General features: G+C 39.9%; 1 protein-coding gene across 1 annotated transcript in view; it reads right to left on the bottom strand.

Annotated features, from left to right (window-relative positions):
• Window positions 1-8,874, bottom strand: part of AGPAT4 (1-acylglycerol-3-phosphate O-acyltransferase 4) — a 173,432-nt gene extending 164,558 nt beyond the window's left edge. Inside the window, exons 1-2 of the mRNA XM_017869563.1 lie at window positions 8,782-8,874; window positions 6,037-6,161 (exon numbers count right to left, since the gene is read on the bottom strand). The gene's annotated coding sequence lies outside the window, so the exon portion shown is untranslated. The remainder of the gene's footprint in view (window positions 1-6,036; window positions 6,162-8,781) is intronic.
• Between the last annotated feature and the right edge of the window lie 839 nt (window positions 8,875-9,713).

Here is a 9,713-nt window from a genome sequence, read left to right as displayed (position 1 = left end):
CAAAAAACCCCTCTGTTTTCCTCATGGAACCCTGTAAGGTGGAAGCAGATAAATTTCTCTCAAAATCTAAGACTTTCGTTGGTTTGATATTATGTTACCTAACATTTTTTTTCTGTGACTTTTGGGAGCATCAGCGATTTCTTTACATTATGGCAGAAGTTTTAGCCTTGGTGTGTAATGGCATGTCCCTCTTTTTTAGGCTCTGGGATACAATATAAAAATGGAACCCTTAACTTTGGGGATTTGTTTCTTCCCTTCCAGCTCTGCCTACTTATTATCCCCTAAAAACTATAGGCTTTCCTGACCCTGTCCCTTGAAGGGCTCCACCCTGAAACCAGTAATCCAATTAAGAAACTTTAAAGAACTGGCAAATGAAAAAAATCTTACAACTACTGGATCTTCTGTCTGTATTTATATGTGTTATGTATGTATTATTTACATAAAAGAGCTCTAATCAATTGACTTAAAGAAACACTTAAATATTTTGTCAGGAAAATTAAAACTAATGCCTTTTAGTTCACATGACTTTAACAATCTTTCAGAAATAAAGCCAGTTTTAAAGATTATTGGTAAAATAGAAACATCTTCAAAATTTAGATATTTGGTCTAAATTAGGTCAGCTATTAAGTTTACTAAATGCTTTCAAGTCATAAACTGCTTCTTTGACTTTCAAAAATTATCTACCTTGAAGCCATTAAATTCTAGATAAGGCCTAGAGAAATGTAGAATTAACCATGCTCCCTAAATATACAAAAAAAAAAAAAGGTTATAATGAAAAGAGATTTTATATAAGAAAATATCTTGTCTGTAAATTCTTGTCCTAAAGTAAGTTCACTGGCTATTTAAAAAGAGAGATGTTTAGTGCAAGACAGAAAGTCTAAACATGTCATAGATGGTCTGTGTATGTTGTAAAAAGATTCGTGAAAGGGAATTTATACAAGAAATGTTGTACAATTCAAAGGTTGTTGGGCCTCCTAAATGCTTCATAAAATACTTCGTAAAATGCCACTATGACTTTTACTGTACAACTTGCCTACTTTACAATGAAATAAGGCCTGGGACATGTGAAATTGACTGTGCCCCCTAACTATACTGGAAAGAGTCAGAGCTTCTGGTGTCCTGTGTCCACACCTGGTATATAACTATCACTTACTCAACAGGTTTTTTACCAAAAATGAAGTTGCTAAGAGTTAACAGTGTAACACTTATTTGAGACTAGTGAATAAACAGTTCTACACACAAGGTGTGTAAGGAAAGCAGAATGTACTTTTGGTATAAAAAAGATTATAAAAAGATCTGGGAATGTGGATTTCTTGCCTCAGTTTAGAGGCTTAAAGGATTGTTTTAAGCAGGGTAGGCAAAATCTAAAGGTTTGAACAAGTTATGGAAGGTTCACAAAAATTCGTTGTAAAAGATTCTGTGTGTGAATGTGTTGACTAAAGTTAAACTGACGTTATTCAGTTTTCCCATAAATTGGACATTTGAATAAAAGCACAACAGAGTTTTCTTAGAACATTGTTTTGCAATAAAAAAAATTGTAAAGGGTTATAAAAGGCTTATACAAAGCTTATGGTCAAACTAAAACTGGAAAATTTATAGGATTTTATCAAAACTAGCTTTAGCATTAAAGATGCACTAATACATACATGACATTTGTTTCTTTCTTTTGAAAAAGATTTTTATGTACTATTGAGAGACACTGAAAGATTTTTGTTTCCCTTTTAAGTAAACTACAAAAATAAGGGGAGGGGAAGGAAGAGAGGAGAGAAAACTGGCCTCAAACTATATTCACTGGGTCTTGTTGCTTAGAAAGCCAAGTCTCCTCTCCATCAGAATAAAGGTTTTTTTTCCCTTTTAAATTTTTGAGTTATCCATTTTGGCTAAATAAATGATTACAGTTAACCTAGAATTCCTATTTTGTAACATTCCAGTGTTTTTAAATCTTTATATTTACCAACCTTCCAAAATTCAACTTAAGTTAAAAACAATGAAAATAGGTCGCCTAAAGTCCAAAAAAGACATATTTGACTTTATTTAATGTATTAAAATCGTTACAGGAAACATAAAAATAAAAATGTGTTTAATTTTCTTTGATTTATGTTATATTATAGTGTTGTAATCTAATTTTATAAGTAGTCCATATTGAAATGCCTCATGTTATATATTTCAATTCCCCTAGAAAATATTTGTTATTGTATAAATATTTGTGTGCCACTAAATGATTGAGACAAATTTTTCCTGTTAAGTGTGTCTTTGACCATGGCTTCCCTAAAACTTTTTGTCATTCACGAAAATTGTTGTCTTGATTTCGGTCCTCTTTAAAAGTTGGTTTTAAGAACTCAACTATAAAACTCTGACCAAAGTGTCTAAGTACAAGTTTCTTCGATAATTTAAAGATTAGAGTAACATTAGAGTAAGGAAAAAAACCTTTCTAGGACTGCATAGAGAACTCAAATGATTAAATGAATATCAAACAGAATGAGAATTGGACTAAATGGACCGAACTAATAAAAAACTGAATGTAATCTTTTTAAATTTTTTTTTGCTTAAAACATTGCTGACCCTTTTCATTTTTCAGATCAAAAGCAACTTTTCTTTTGAACTATTTCCAACTTTTAACAATTAAATAAAATATACTCCTGTGAAAATAATTTAGAACATACATTTTTTCTCTCTACCTAATTTCTCCACAATTTAAAAACTTTTGTGAGCATTCTTTACTTATGACAATATGGGTAGTTACATAAGTACAATAAAAGTGTTTTATTTTACAACAGAACACAATTAGAGAAACTGGTTATTTCACCAAGACTCTGACTAGAATGACATACTTTCCTTTAAAGAATCAAACTTGACTTGTAGAACCAATAAAAAACCCCTTGAGAATACTGGCCTCATACCTTGTCCACACAGTCACTATACAGTGTTCCTGACCTGTGATAAATAAAGAATGTCACTTTCTAACAGGCCCAGGTGCCCCATGTTATCTTGGGACCTCAAGAGAAGAGGAATTTACCCAACTCATAGGTACTTGAGGCTACAAACCCATGACAGGACTCGGCTTTAAAAAGTCTCATCTGAGATTCCTTATGGAACAGAGTTCCATCAAAGCAAAATTTAAAAGCCTATGTAAAAAATAACTATTCTTACTGCACTTTATACAAATAATCAGGCCAAGTATAATAAAATTAAATTTTATTTTACAAACAAGTCAATCCTATTATGATTTGTTTTAATAAAATAAGGATTGGAAAGAGAAAATTATGTTCCAAAACTATAGTACACCTGTTGTTGGTTGTATTTGAGTTTTATTTTATTTTCTTCAATTTAGACTTAATCCTAAATTATTTATAGACTACAGGTCTCCAAACTAATATTTTCAAATATTTACTTTTAAAACTGAGAATTATACCCCTTATCCTATAACTCATTATTTACCTTACAGTACACTGTCCACTTAAATCTGTGCTAAAACTATAGATGGGAATACTAACACTTTTGTCATAAAAGCCTTGGAGGCTGGGTGTGGTGGCTCACATCTGTAATCCCAGCACTTTGGGAGGCTGAGGTGGGTGGATCACCTGAGGTCAAGAGTTCAAGACCAGCCTGACCAACATAGAGAAACCCTGTCTTTACTAAAAATAAAAAATTAGCCAGGCATGTTGGTGCATGACTGTAATCCCAGCTACTCGGGAGGCTGAGGCAGGAGAATGGCTTGAACCAAGGAGGCGGAGGTTGCAGTGAGCCAAGATTGCACCATTGCACTCCAGCCTAAGCAACAAGAGCAAAACTCCATCTCACCAAACAAACAGACAAACAACAACAACAACAACAACAAAAACCCTTGGACTCCCAGCCCAGCCTATGCAAGTATGCTCAAAACACTCAGACAACTACAAAGTGCTTCTACCTGGAAGTTGACTCACCTGGGAGTCCACTCCTACTCCCACTATGCCCCCTGTCAGGAGGAAGAAGCCAGAGTGATTGATGGCCATTTCCCATCTGCATAGCCCACACCTTAAGAATAAGATGCTATGAAACTCAAAGGGAGGGATTGAAACTGCCTTTGCAAAAATTATATCTAAGGAAAGTATGACAGTGAAAGAGATCAGAATGAATCGACACCATCTTGCTTCTAACCTTTAAGCTGTCCTTGTTCATTCCTGGGCATAGGCCAAACTAACTTTGGGAAGAAATTCAGTTCATGGTTTGACTCTGAAACAAAATTGATAATAGCCCTTTCCTGAAAAGACCCACTTTTGTCTGGGGACTAGTTGGCCTTCGCAGGACTAACAAATTAGCTACAAGATTAGAAATTAAGTTTAGAGATCATGCAACCTCTGGTTTCAAGAGTCTGAACCTCCCCAAATTGCTCCTGGGGATAACATCACTATTGTAGAACCTAATATCAGCGCTTGAGATGTTTCATAGATCCTACACTGGACGGATCAGCTAATACCACCTAGAATGGTAATCTGACTCAATCAGTTCTGCCATCCCACCCAGGAACACAAGACAGCAAGAAAATCTCATTTCAACCCTGCTATGATTCCATCTCCAACCTGACCAACAGCACTCCCCACTTCCCAAGCTCCTACCTGGCAAATTATCTTAAAAAACTCCAATCCCTGAATGCTTGGGGAGACTAATTTGAGTAATAATAAAACTCGGGTCTCCCACACAGCTGGCTCTGCATAAATTACTCTTGCTCCATTATAATTATCCTGTCTTCATAAATCAGCTCTGTCTCGGCAGCTGGCAAGGTGAACACATTTTCTCCCCGGTCTAGAGAGAGAAAACAGGACCTTACATTATCACGAATTTTCTAAACTCTTTTACAACATAAACTCAGCTCTGGAAATCCTGTATCTCTTTCTCTTAAGCTCTTATCTTGGTTTATTTTGAAAGTCAGAAGCTAACCCAGCATGATTCACAATAGCCAAAATATGGAAACTACCCAAACGTCTATCAAGAGATGAACGGATAAACAAAATGTCGCATATTCATACAATTTCATGTTATTTGGAAATATAGGCGGGTGCCTGTAGTCCCAGCTACTCGGGAGGGTGAGGCAGGAGAATGGTGTGAACCTGGGAGGTGGAGGTTGCAGTGAGCTGAGATCGTGCCACTGCACTCCAGCCTGGGCGACAGAGCGAGACTCCATCTCAACAACAACAAAAAAAGAAATAAGTACTGATGCATGCTACGACATGGATAAATCATGAAAACGTCATGCTGCATGAAATCAGCAAGACACAAAAGGACAAATATTGTATGAATCCACTTATATGGGCCTAGAATAGGCAAATTCATAGAGACTATGCGATAGAGGTTACCAGGGGCTTGAGACAGTGGGTACAGGAAGTTATTATTTAATGGTGTTTTAGTTTACTATGGCTACTGTAACAAAATGCCAAAACCTGGCTGGCTTAAAAAAATAGTTAAATAAAAATAGTTAAAATGGTAAAATGCATTTTCTCAGAATTCTGGAGACCAGAAGTTCGACATCAAGATGCTAGCAAGATTGGATTTCTCTCTCCTTGGCTTGCGGATGGCTGTCTTCTCCCTGTGTCTTCACATGGTCTTTCCTCTGTGTCTGGCGTGGCTGTGTCCAGATGTCCTGGTTGATTTATTTATTTATTTATTTATTCATTCATTCATTCATTCATTCATTCATTCGTTTTTGAGACGGAGTCTTGCTCTGTCGCCCAGGCTGGAGTGAAGTGGTGCGATCTTGGCTCACTGTAACCTCCGCCTCCCAGGTTCAAGCAATTTTTCTGCCTCAGCTTCCCGACTAGCTGAGACTACAGGCATGTGCCACCACAATTTTTGTATTTTTAGTAGAGATGGGGTCTCACCATGTTGGCCAGGCTGGTCTTGAAGTCCTGACTCAAGTGATCCGCCCACCTCGGCCTCCCAAAGTGCTGGAATTACAGGCGTAAGCCACCGCACCTGGCCCAAATCTTCTGTTATTATAAGGGTACCAGTCATGTGAAATTAAGGCCTACCCCAATGACCTTGTTTTGACCTACTTACCTCTTGGAAGTAGTTACAATTACATTCTGTGGTACTGGGGTGTAGGACTTCATAAGAATTTTGGAGACACAGAGCAGCCAATAGCAAATGAGGACAGAGTTTCTCTCTGGGATCATGAAAAAGTTCTGGAAGGGAAGAGTCATGATTGTGCAACACTGTGAATGTACTTAATGCCACTGAATTGTACACTTAAAAATAGTTAAAATGATAAATTTTATGTTATATTTTGCAAAATTTTTTTCAAAGAAAAAAATCAAAAGTTAAGCAATGTCTCTTTTGGTCTCTTGATGTGTGGAAAGTCTTAGCTTCCTGGGCCAGAGGGATGTCCAAGGGTGAAGGGGGAACACAAAGCTATCTTTGGTATCTCAGTGTTGACGGCCGTCATGTGCAGAAGAGCAGACTGTGTCCTTGTCAAAGCCCACAGATGGGCCAGTGCAAGAACTACTGCCTGGGGTATCAGGCATGGAGAGGGCGGGCCTTCAAGTTTGGAAACAGCACATGCCTGACGCATGAAGCTGCACAGCCCGCTCCTGAAGCTATGGCCAGCAGGAAAAGACAGGAACCCTCGCATGCTCAGGCCAGGACTTAAGTGGCTGGATTCCAGTCCTGTAGTGCCAGCAACATATTTTATATGTTTTTTTATATTTTATATGTTCTTTATATTTTATATTTCATAACCTTTCCACCGGGCAAGTCCCTTCTCTAGGAACTGAGGACTAAACTCTGATTTTTTTTATCTTGCCCAAATTCCTATCTAAGGGGTCTGGGGAGTCATGCCTTACAAACTATAAATTCTCATCAGATGGATTTTATTTAAATCCATATACCGTGACTTACTTTCCAAACTGATTCTGGCATTACAAGACAGTCAAAGAAAATAAATATTTTAGCCCAAAGCATGTTTCTTTGCCACAGCTTGAAATGGCCCCGCAAAACTGTCCTTTGTGGGGTAAAATTCGCATCTGTAAAGAATCTCTATTAGCATAGCTAGATCTTTTTCTTCCAGACCCTCCCAATCCTAACAAGATTAACTAAAAGTTTAGCACCTTTTAAAGGTCTGAACAGGAAACATCTGTCATCTGTTGACTCTAAGGGCAGCCACAGTAAGACTTCAAAAGAACCTTGGTCTCCACAATCTTAAACAATTTTTTTTTTTTTTTTTTTTTTGATGAAGTCTCACTCTGTTGCCCAGGCTGGAGTGCAGTGGCGCGATCTTGGCTCACTGTGACCTCCACCTCCCGGGTTCAAGTAATTCTCCTGTCTCAACCTCTGGTACTACAGGTGCCTGCCACCACACCTGGATAATTTTTTTGCATTTTAAGTAGAAGCGGGTTTTCACGATATTGGTCAGATGAGTCTCTAACTCCTGACCTCAGGTGATCCACCTGTCTCGGCCTCCCAAAGTGGTAGGATTATAGGCGTGACCCACTGCACCCGGCCAGTCTCCACAATCTTTTATCTTAACCTGAACATTCCCTTTCTATTCATTCCAGGTCTTCGACAAACTCATCCAATTGTCAACCAGAAAATGTTTAAACTGAGCCATAGCCTGGAAGGCCCCAACCAGAAAATGTTTAAACTGAGCCATAGCCTGGAAGGCCCCCACCCCCAACTTTGAGTTGTCCCATGTTTCCCAACCAAACCAATGTACTTCTTAAATGTATTTGATGGATGTCTCATGCCTCCCTATAATGTATAAAACCAAGCTGCGCCCCAACCACTTTGGACACATGTTCTCAGGACCTCCTGTGGGCTGTGGCATGGGCCACAGTCACTCATATTTGGCTCAGAATAAATCTCTTTAAATATTTTACAGAATTTGACCCTTTTTGTCAACAGAACTTTAGGGTTTCACCACCAAATGAAAGCATTGAACCAGATTATTTTTGTGCCTTCTCGAAACTCCAACATTCTAAGAGTCTACCTAAACCATTAGTGTTCTGACAAATGTTTGTTGAATGAGTCAATGTAAACAGAAGGATTTGTGCTCCCTTGAGAGAAACCTAGGGGAGGTCCCAGGTCCTTTTTAGGGCAGGGAGGAGCTGGATGAACCTGGGTCTCTGCCGCCCTTGCCAACAGGAGTTCTGGGAGTGCTCCCTTCCCCAGGAGGTCACAGAAAGCAAGCACATCCAGTATGCCAGAGGATTCGAACTGAGAGAACTACTCTTTTCCTTTAAGAGTAACTGTTCATCTCAGGATAAAATGGGAAAGGAATGACCGAACCAACAAAGCATAAGAAAGAAGAACTCAGAGTCCAGGAAAGTCCTGGTGAGTTAGGGTCAAGGAGACAGAACCATGGAGAGAGGGGCATGTCCTCAGGAAAGACCAGGTCTCTCGCTCCTCTGGACTCTGCCCTGGGTTCTGCAGCTGTAGGTCAGGCGGGTAGGTATCTGTGGGCGTTGTGGTGGTGCTCTTGTCTATTTGGCGGGATATGAATTGAAAAATGAAGACGTCATGTGGCTTTAGCTAAGAGGGAGGGAACAGAGATACAACCACTAAATCCCTTTCTTTTAATTTTGCAATTAATTGCAATTTTTAAATAATTTTAAGACAGAGAGATTCTTGGTATTTGGAAAGCACTGAGATCTTAGGAAAGAAGATGCTGACCGCATTGTAAATACCCAACTTTCATTTTCTGGGATAATCCTATTTCTGAAAGAAAACTGGAAGTAGATATGGCATGTCAACTTTAAGTGCTATTATACACACAATTATAATATGTTCTTTTGGCTTCGGAACACTCACCTTGAAAAGGCGCAATTTGCAATCTCCTTGTGCCCAGAAGGCTCTGAAGAAGAAACACAAGTGAGACAGGTACACTTTGTGCCCATTGTGCACCGTGGCGGGTGAGAAGCTCCAGTAAAATCAATTTTCCCCTATCTGAACCTTTCATCTGGAAACAACGAAACAGTTTTCAGATTCCAATGACTTTGAAACATTTACACAATAGAGGACAGGCTTGACTCTTCTCCTAACTAGCATATTCAGAACATAACTGAACTTTTTTCTTGTTGACTCACTATGAATCATTACGAATCAAAACCATAAAATTTTAGCACTAAAAGGCTAGCTCCGATTTTTCGTATTCTAGATGCCCAAATGCTGGTGTGATTGGAACTGGGTCGGGGGAGCTGGTCTAGAACCCATGACTTCAATTCTTGTCCAAGCTCAGAAGGCCGTGTCCTGGGCCTGGTGCTCATGGCATGTTAACGGTGGCGGGGGGCGGGGGGTGCCTCTGCGGCTGTGGGCGCCACCCAGGCCAGCTGCCCACTGGAGAAATGGGCTTGGTCTCTTCCTGCTTCGCATACTTTGACATCGGCTCATTGTGGCTCTGTCTCTGCTCTCCTGGGTAGCTGGTGACCCTGTGCGGGGTGCAACGCCTGTGCTGTCTGCTTCTGAAGGTAATTCTCCCCCCATCAGGGTACTCCCTACACTCTACGGGCAGGGGCCTCCCAGGGCCTTTCCCCATGGAACCCCGTCCGCTCTCAGGCCTGCTGCCTTGGGGCCTGGGGCCTGGACGGCTTCCTTTCCTCTTAACAGCCCCTGTCTCCCACTCCTTCTGCTCCACTTACAGGACTGGCTGCCAGGTGGGCCGCTCAAACCACAGACATTGATTTCTCAGATCTGGAGGCTCGAGGTCCAAGAGCAAGGTGTCATCAGGGTTGGTGTCTCCGTGG

This window comes from Rhinopithecus bieti, unplaced genomic scaffold (assembly GCF_001698545.2).
Source record: "Rhinopithecus bieti isolate Rb0 unplaced genomic scaffold, ASM169854v2 scaffold_3948, whole genome shotgun sequence".
Classification (NCBI taxonomy): domain Eukaryota; kingdom Metazoa; phylum Chordata; class Mammalia; order Primates; family Cercopithecidae; genus Rhinopithecus; species Rhinopithecus bieti.
The sequence above is the reverse complement of the archived record's forward strand: the minus strand, read 5'-3'. Positions and strand labels throughout refer to the sequence as shown.